The following is a 9,936-nucleotide window of genomic DNA, read 5'->3' as shown; positions in this document are numbered from 1 at the left end:
GCGCATGACAATGGGATGGAGGCCTCGGTTTGCCATCCTACGGATGAGGTCGATTGTAAGGTCTCGTAACGATCTCTTGTTGCCATCCAGTCTTCAGCGGATGTCCGTGAACATGGCGGACACCACCGATGAAAACGTGAGAGCCGAGTTCCGTGCCATCCAGCGGACCATTTGCACAATACTGTGGAGGGATGTCTGCGGTAATGGTGGCTTGTTTCACTATGGTCCCGAACTTTCTAAGGCCGAGATAGAAGGCCGATTAGAAGATGGATATGACGATAGAACATTCAACACGCTCGAGGGCATCCGTCCCTTCCCGCCGAAGCCGACTTGACTCAAACACTTTTGTCCTTTGCAAATGTTAGTCATAAAATTACTTAAGTAATTTCCATGCTTTTTCTTTGCACTACTCTATGTTATATCTCTCTCTACTAATGTACTAACAACTTTCATTTCTTTTTTCTCGTGTTTGCATAGATGACGTACTATGTCGTCTACCACGGCAGGGTTCCTGGAGTCTACGAGGACTCGGGAAGACCGTAGGAGGCAGGTCCACCGTTTCAGCGGCAACAGCTACAAGGGGTACACCACTTTGGAGGAGGCGGAAACTCTATACGCCAACTTTCGAGCGGGACAGAGGAGGGAGATGTGGAGGACCCCTTTCATCGTGATGATGCTTGCCGCCACCGTCTCTCTAGTTTATTATGTCATTGTTGTTTAGCTAGGTCGTCGAGTGGACTTATATCTATTTGTGTATCTTGTGCTACTTCGAGTCGTGATGGTTGAACCATATGGTCGACACTTGTGTTATTGATGCATGCATGCATGTTGTGGACATTTCGGGACTTTCTAATGATGTGTATTGCCAATGATGTTTATCTTGCATCTGATGTATATCTTGCTGTCATTCTTGTACTTGCCTCGTATATTCTGTGTATATGCTATGAATTCCGGTGTATATATTGTCTAATTCGAGTTTTATTTTTTTGCTCCTGTTCATATTACCGCCGGCGAAATGGGAAGGCGCCGGCGGTAAGGACCTGATGGTCCCGTCGCATTACCGCAGGCGAAATAGGAAGCGCCGGCGGTGAGGACCTTATGCTCCTGTCAGTGTTATCGCTGGCGAAACGGGAAGCGCCGGCGGTAACATCCAAGCCCCGGCGAGATGCGAAGGCGCCGGCGGAAATGCTTACCCCCGGCGAATTGTGTAAAACGCCGGCGGTAACGGCTACTTACCACCGGCGAATTGGAAGGCGCCGGCGATGAGGCATTACCACCGGCGAGGTGATCGCCGGCGAATGCGAAGGCGCCGGCGGTAAGCCATTTTAGGACGCCGGCGGTAAGCCTTTTCCTAGTAGTGAAACCCTCACATATGGTTTATGCCATTTTTGCAAATCTTTACCCTAGACCATTTTGGTCTTCACCATTAGTTGTATTATGTTACTAAACACTTATTACAAATTTTGGAATCAAAGAAGCACAAATCAAACCAAATTCATACTCAAAAAGGGATCACATATGATAATCGTCAAATCTGCCATTTACATTCTGGTCACTACTTTGAGCCCCTGCATTTCAAGTTTTTCAAACTGAACTTTCCCAATTCTTTGCACCTCATCCAAGAGCACATCAAGGTGAACAACTTTGGTAAAGACCACCATGCCAAATTCACCTTGGATCAAAAACTATGCTCATGCAAAGTTGAGACTTTTTAATATGAGCAACAATCTCACTTTGTCAAATTTTGCAATTCTTTGATTTTTAAAATTCCACCACCACACATAGTTGTCTCTGGTCATTTACAACTTAACAAAATACACCACTTTCAATTTTTGAATCCATTTGAGCTCAACCAAATTTGGGCAAACTTTGCAAATTTCAAATATGGAATAATTGCAAACACTATTTCAAATAGTGCACTAAGCTAACCTACTGCCCCAAACTACTCAACCCTCGTCCCCTGGTTCCCTCTCTCACTCATGCATGTATAGGAGCCCTAGGAGAAACCCTAAGGAGGCAAAGACATGGCCATGCCAGCCATGTCACCACCATGCCGCACCACCTCTTCTCTCCTTCCTCTCTACCCCTGGCCCTGCTGTCCCACGACGCCACCGTGCCTCCCTAGCACCACCTAGCACCGCCACTGTCGAGGTAGAAGCCGTAGCTCACCGGAGATCGCGCGCCCAAAATCGCCAGCATGCCGCTCGCGTCGCGCACGCGCACGCCACGGGCACCCTCTGGCCACGCGCCGCCTCGCCAGCACAAGCACCCCCTGGCCCCTCTCTCGACGCCTTGAGCATCACCGTGCCACCGCGGATGCGCCAGACACGCGCTCGACACGAACCCTGGACTGCCGCCGCCGGAGATGAAGAAGAGATCCCGCCATTGCCGCGGCAGACATGGAAACAATGCGACCCAATCCAACGCCGCCCAACCGCGCTGTCGCCGCCAAACGCTTCGCCAGGAACCGCAGAACAGTCCTGCGCCATCGCCTAGCTCCCTAGCTCGCCGGAACCGCCGCGCCCATGTCGACCCTAACCCTGCCCCGCAGCACCCTCGCCCATCTATAAATAGAGAGCTCCCCGGACCAAACCAAGCACCCCACCATCTTCTCCTCCCATCTCTGCTTCTCCACAACCAAGCCACATACCCAATCGCCGCCGGAGTCGCCGCAATCGCAAGCTCGGAGCCGCGGAAGCCCTGGAGGAATCGTCGTCGATCCAGGCCGCCCCAAGCTCCGCCACTGCTACAGGCTGCTTCACCGTCATCAACAACGTCGACCTGAACCTCGCCGCCGACCGCCGGACCACTGGTTAGCCCTCCGAACCCTAGGTTCACCGCCAGAGACGCGGGTTCTCGTCGGAGAAGACGATGAACATCGTCCGTCCGATCTGGATCTAATCCAACGCGCCACACTGATCCATACCGTTTTGGGTTTTATGACTCGCTGACGGGTGGCCCCCACCCTATCAGCAAGCCCACGCGCACTGGATGCGTTGCTGGGCCGAGTTTCGTTAATTCAAACCGTTTCGGCCCACTTTCGTTTCCCGCCGGCCCTTTTATTCAAATCCAGTTTAATTAAATTCAAATCAAATTCAATACTGGACCTGACTTTGAAATTAAATAGAATCTGTTTGGCTTGGCCAAATTTAGCAAACTTGATGTTGTTAGAAAGCTACTGAAAAGATCTACATCTTTCCACTGGTCTCAATGTGAGATCTGTTGTAGAAATAATGTGAAAAAAAGATCAAACCAGGGACTTTTGCACATTCAAATAAATCTTAAAAATCAACCAAAAATGATATTTGGTTGATTCCAACTCTAATAGCTCACATTTCACTTACACTAATTGTTTCTGCAAGAATATGGTGTGGTCAATTTGGATGATCATGCCCTAGTTTGAATAAAGGACTATATGGCTAGTTTAGTTAAGTGATATTGTCCAAAACTATTATGCAAATCATATGAAGTGTTTCACTTCATTTAAATCTTGTCCCAAGTACTTTCATATGAAGTTTGGACCCCTGGTCAAATACTCTCACATGAAATACTTGGAGATTTTAAATCATATTAAGCATTGTTAAATAGCATGAGGTATTCTACCTCATTTAAATCATTTTCTCAAATGATGATGAAGAATTGTTGACTTAGGTCAACATTATTTCATGCAATGATTGTTGAGAAATTAAATCTTAAGAAGATTCTATGAGAGGAAATTATTTCTCAAGAACTAAATGGAAACTATCATTTACATAGGTAATGAGAGGAAATTATTTTTCCTCAAGCAAGACAACCAATGCACCAAATTGTATTACTTGTGTGACTAGAATAGTTTGTGTGAATGCATGTGATGCTTAGAATAGCTATTGAATTTGTTGAGTGATTATACCTCGTATTCAAATTTAGACGCTAGCACCGGAGAATACCCGGAAGAAGAAGGTTGCTACCAAGAGGAGGAAGAGGAGAACTTTGAGAACTACCAAGGCAAGCTAATATTCTTGCAAAGTGCAAACCCCTTGGGGAAAGGCACCATTAGTCATATCTTTCTTACCACAGTCCTATCCCAAGTTTTTACCATACAAGTTTTACTTGTTTATTTTAAAGAGTTACTTTTATAGTTAACTTTGGTCTAAGATAAGAAGGTTATTAGAGTAGCAAACTTAGTCTCAAGCTAGCCAAGAAAGATAGCACCCCTCATGATTAGTGCTAGTGCTAAATACTAAAACTTGACTACTCTAGATGGGAACATGTGACTTGAATTGAATTTGAAACCTTGGAATGATGAGTCATTCCATTGAATGATTTTTGAAGGTGAATATGACCAAGAGAAGATGGTGATTTTTGATATAAAACTGATATTGGTTTGAATGCGATACCTTTCCAATTTTGAGTACCCCCACAATACCTGATTATGGGTAGGGCTTAACTGGAAATTTATGCATCTTAGTATGGGTTCCCTCTGAACACACATCATAGGGGTTATGCCGAGGCTCCCTCCGTTGTTGAGAAATGATGTGAATTGAGGTGAATTATACGGCCAAGCCCTGTGCAGTTCCCAGGTTGACAGTTGGTCTTCACTGGGAGGCCAAGCTCATGGGGAGAGGTGCTCATACTAGGGTTTGTAAGTGAAAGGTTATGGTTGATGATCCGCGTACTGTGTTATGATGATTCGGGGTTATCCCGACGGAGGAAATCAAATGTTGTGGCACAAGTGTGCAACCTCTGCAGAGTGTAAACCTATTCGAATAGCCGTGTCCACGGTTACGGACGGTTGGAAAGGCCATACAGTTTCCGGTGTCAGATTCTTGAAAAATGTTGGTGAAATGAATGGTGAATTGGTGACTTGTTTTGAATCGCAACAGATGTTGTGGGAATGACACTAATGTTCCCACTTGAGTTAGTTAGCACATGAATAAGTCTTTTCTCAAATACTTGTGAACTAAAATTGGCTTTATGCAAATAAACTAGAGCTTGGCACCCCTTACTAGAATTGTTAGCACTTACACTAGTATTAGTTTGTGAGTACTTAAAGTACTCACGGCTTTGTCCCTGGCTATTCAAACGGCCAGAGTATGAAGATGAACAGAACTACCAAGGAGATGACCAGCAGGACGCCTACGACAACTAGGAGTCTTCCGATGTCAAGCGTTGGCCTGTGGACTAAGAGTCCATTTATCTTTATGCTTCCGCTATGAACTGGTGTTTGTTCGTTGATCAATAGATCAACTATTTGTGTAATATGGATCATGTGATTCAAGTTGTAAGACAATACGGTTTGTAATGAATGATGACTATGATATTCGACTATTATGCCTCGCAACAACAATATTCCTGGGATTGCGATGAATGACATAATAGGCATCTGGACTTAAAAATCCGGGTGTTGACAAGTTGGTATCAGAGCCATTGTTTGACCTTAGAAGACCCTAGTTAGAATGGACGTTCAGAAAAACTTAACTTTGAAATCAAATGAAGGGAATATTTATGAAAATCTATTCACACTCTTGTCTTTGAGATCTTTTCAAAAATTGATGAATCATGCTCTTTCTTGTTTGAATCTACTTAAAATTTTGCCACATTTGTTCACTCTCTAACTTACTCATCCATTTCGCTTTCAGATGGAGCCGAATGAACCCATCAACGCCAAGTTTTACCAGCTTGGGAACGGCGGGAGTCTGATCTTTGAGCACGACCTCAACACCGTCTCGGACTTTCTTGGACGCCCACACCCCGAGTTCCACGAGATCCAGGTTGACGACCAGGCCGGAGGAGAGTTGCAGTGGATCATCACCGCTGAATTGAGGGGCAAGATGGAGCCTCCCACCTCGGAGAGGATCCTCTTCTCCTTCCGCGAGAGCAACTGGCTCGACGGACTCGCATGTGCCCTTCAGGAGGCACTTGCACGTCTCTATGGATAGAACGTGGTGCGCCTACTTGCATCCCGCTTCGCGCATCTCGTGAGGCGTGATGCTATGGGAGTGCCCATGGAGCTGCAGCCGCACCCGGAGTTGAGGCACCATGCTGAGCATCTGGATTTCATGATGTACCACACTCAGCAGGATCTGGACAATGCCCGTGCTTACGCCAACCAGACTCACCTTGCATTGGCAACTCATGTCGATGCCATCAAGATGCTCGTTAAGGACCGCAAGACACTCCGCCTGCAGCATGCCAAGAAGGACGCTACTATCGTGCGCCTGCGCACCAAGATAGCATCTTTGGAGGCCACTGTCAAGGCCCAGGAGGACCAGCTGAGGGAATTGGAGGAAGATGATGGAGGTTTCGACCTTCAGGGAGGAGGAGCCTTCCTGACTGACGACGACGACTTTGAGGAGGACGAGTTCACCGAGGAGGAGGACTACGAGTACCTGGAGGCAGGACCCGATGACTTCATTCCCATCGACGTCGATGATGAGGAGTAGTTGCACTTGATCACTTATGTAGGTGTGAGTTGTATCCCGTCCCTTGTATCGTAGCATGAGTAAATGGTTCTTAAAACCATGGGAAGTGTTAAGTGTTAGTTTGTAAGGTGTGATGTTGAATGAATGAATGTTTGGTGTTTGTCATCAAAAGTATTCAAGTTTTTTATTTGTGAACTTACTCAAAATAAACCATACAAATTTCCCTCTTATCTCATGGTCTTCTCTAAGTTCAGATGGCCCCTCCCAATCGCAACAACAACGATGCCATGATGCAACTGCTGCAAACCCTGCTGGCCGACAGGGAGACTGAAAGAGCTGAACGCCAAGCCAACATCGCAACACTGCAAAACCTTGCCAACCAAGGCCATGGAAATCATGACCACCCTGGTTCAAAGCTCAAGAACTTCCAGAACACCAACCCTCCGGTGTTTAGCAAGATTGAAGAACCCCTCGACGCCGACGACTGGCTCCAGACTATGGAGAACAACTTGGAAGTAGCCGGAGTAGAAGCCAACGAGAAGGTCTTGTTCGCAACCCATTACCTTGCCGGACCAGCCCGAGCCTGGTGGACCAGCACCCGTGCCATGAACGGAGGTCAAGTCATGACTTGGGAAGATTTCAAGCTCAAGTTCAGCAAGTACCTTGTGCCCCCGGGTCTTATCAAGAAGATGAGGGATGAGTTCCGCGAACTCAAACAAGGATGCATGACGGTGGTAGAATACCGCGACAGGTTCCTTACACTGTCAAGGTACGCCCCCGACGAGACCGACACCACCGAATAGAGGCAGGAGAGATTCCTGAACGGACTGCATGACGAGATGCAGACTGTCCTCGTCAACATCCCCTTCGCCGACCTTGAAGCCTTAGTAGACTCCGCCATCCAGATGGAAGGCAATTTGAACCAAGCCAATGAGAACCGCAAACGCCGCATGATGCACCAGAGTGGGCCCAGCAACGCCCCGAAGTATCGCCCCAGCTCAAGCGGAGGTTTCACTCCAAGGAACAACAACAAGCCCCAGATGCAGACTTCACGCCCCGGTTATCAGAACCGGAGTGGAGGAAACTCCAGCCAGGAGGCCACAACAGCAACAACAACAACAACAACAACAACTTCAACCGCGCTCCACCCAGAGCCCCCAACACCAACAACAACAACACCAACACCGCTCCAAGGACTGGGAGCAACGCCATCCCCGTCGCCCCCAAGGACAAGTCCACCATCACTTGCTATGAGTGCGGAGTGGTGGGACACTACTCCAACGAGTGCCCCAAGAGGTTAGCCAAGACTGCCGCCAACACCGCTGCACCTGCTCAGCAGCAACGCCGCGTCTCCACCGGCATAAAGTTCGCCCCCAACAACCCCAATAACCGCAACGGCCGTCTCTTCCACATGAACGCCGAAGAAGCCCAGGAAGCACCAGATGTGGTACTGGGTATGTTTTCTGTCAACTCCGTACCTGCCAGAGTGTTGTTTGATTCCGGAGCATCGCATTCATTTGTCACTGAAGACTTTGCATGCACAAGTAAAATCCAACCTATCAGTTTGAAGCATGTTATGATAGTTCAAATTCCCGGATCAACCACCAAAGCCAGAAAATTTTGCAAAAATGTACCCATCAGAATCCATGAAGTAGATGTTTATGCCAATCTGATTATTCTGGGAACCAAAGGTTTGGAAGTCGTACTAGGAATGGACTGGATGTCAAGACACCATGGACTGATTGACTGTGCCAAGAAAGCCATCACCATGACCAGTAGCACCGGTATCATAGTAGAACATGTATCCGAGAGATTGCGATGAATGACATAATAGGCATCTGGACTTAAAAATCCGGGTGTTGACATAAAGATCTAAAGATGAAGAATGGAATTAGGAGTCAGCTGCCAGAGCTGAATTCCGTAGAAAAAGAGGAGAGAGCGAAGAAATTCGTGGGCAGGAAGAGAAAGCCCACTTTACAGTAAGGCAGCAAACATGACGGTAAAACCCTTCGGAGGCTTTGGGCAGAGGAAATGAGACCGAACGACCTCATCTTGTTCTCCTCGCGCTTGGAGATGGTGGATGTTGTCCAGTCAAGACTGGCTTTGGTTGCGCCTACGGTAGCACTAGAGCTAGCGGACCCCTTCCTTCCCACGGTCGCTGGAGAGCTCGTAAAGGAAGAGGCAATAGTGAGAAGCAAGCAAAGGAAGAAGATGAGCAGTATGGGAGGCGTAAAAAGTGAAAACGTAGAAGTTCTTCTATTTATAGCAAGAAATGACTGAGGATCGTGGCCATTATTTCTACATCGTGGGAAGATGGACAAAGATCCGGTCATACACGTGTCAAGAAGAGAGAGAAACCGGTGGCCCATTACTCCCACTACGCGCGAAAATCGAGGATGCACCTCGGTCAATGCGCAAGGACTAGTCATTTCCTAACTAACCGCGCAGAAGTAGGGTGGTCCTGTGAGGTCACGTCCTATCAATCGAACCGCTAGCGGTGACCACGTCACTAATGATGTCATCAAAAGTATCGGCTCCTCATGAAGCACCCGAAGAGGTTTATAACATTCGAGTAGTACAACTTGAGTCTACACACGGTAGCAAGCATCCGTGCCTAGACTCGGGGGCTACTCCAATTGGGAGCGTTGGACGCGCACCCTATAAGAATCATGGACTTGAAGATTTCGGAAGATCCAGGATCATGCCCGGGGACTTGATTCTGAGTAGAGTAACTTGTTTTGCCATTGGCAGTTAACCAGTATCAACTTATCAAGTAAAATTGGGCACAATCAGTTGGCATGACTTTACTCGAAGTTATTGAAGACCCGATATAAAAAAGATATCGGATGATTGCGACAGCTTGTAAAACCATCGAAAGCCAAAAGTATTCGAGTAGTACGACTTGAGTCTACACACGATTGCAAGCATCTGTGCCTAGACTCGGGGGCTACTCCCATCACGAGCGCTGGACGCGCACCCGATAAAAATGAGGTTTTGTTTTCAAGAGATCAAGACCTTCCAACATTTTTGGACATTCAACAGAAGACCATTTTTAGTCCCTGCCCGAAGCTTTATTTCGGCCAGTCACTCGGGGGCTACTGATGTTGGCATTACCCTTCGTGTAACCAGTATTGCGCTACCTCCTACGGCCCAGCCAGGGGCCCATGAAGATCATCCACCGACCAAGGTGGGTTGATACATCGGTTCAGAAGGAAGATTCTTGATGACCAAGGCAAGAAGACGAAGAACAAGGAAAGTTTAGACAAAGAAACTCTTTGTAATCTAGTCGAACCCGGACAGGACTCTCGTGACCTGGCTTGTAATATTGGATCCAGGAGAGGGTCTACCAAAGGACACAATCACCACTACCAGATTCACCGAAAGTCTAGAGATAGGTCATTAGAAATCTTAGCCTCTCGACGAGATCTTAGTCTTAGCCCTCGGCTACCCGATAATTTCGATAATCAAGATCAGACAAGCAAGAAGTAAGGGTTTTACCTCATAGAGCGCCCCTAACCTGGGTAAAATGTCTCTC

This window comes from Lolium rigidum, chromosome 7 (genome assembly GCF_022539505.1).
Source record: "Lolium rigidum isolate FL_2022 chromosome 7, APGP_CSIRO_Lrig_0.1, whole genome shotgun sequence".
In the NCBI taxonomy this organism is placed as follows: Eukaryota; Viridiplantae; Streptophyta; class Magnoliopsida; order Poales; family Poaceae; genus Lolium; species Lolium rigidum.
The sequence above is the reverse complement of the archived record's forward strand: the minus strand, read 5'-3'. Positions refer to the sequence as shown.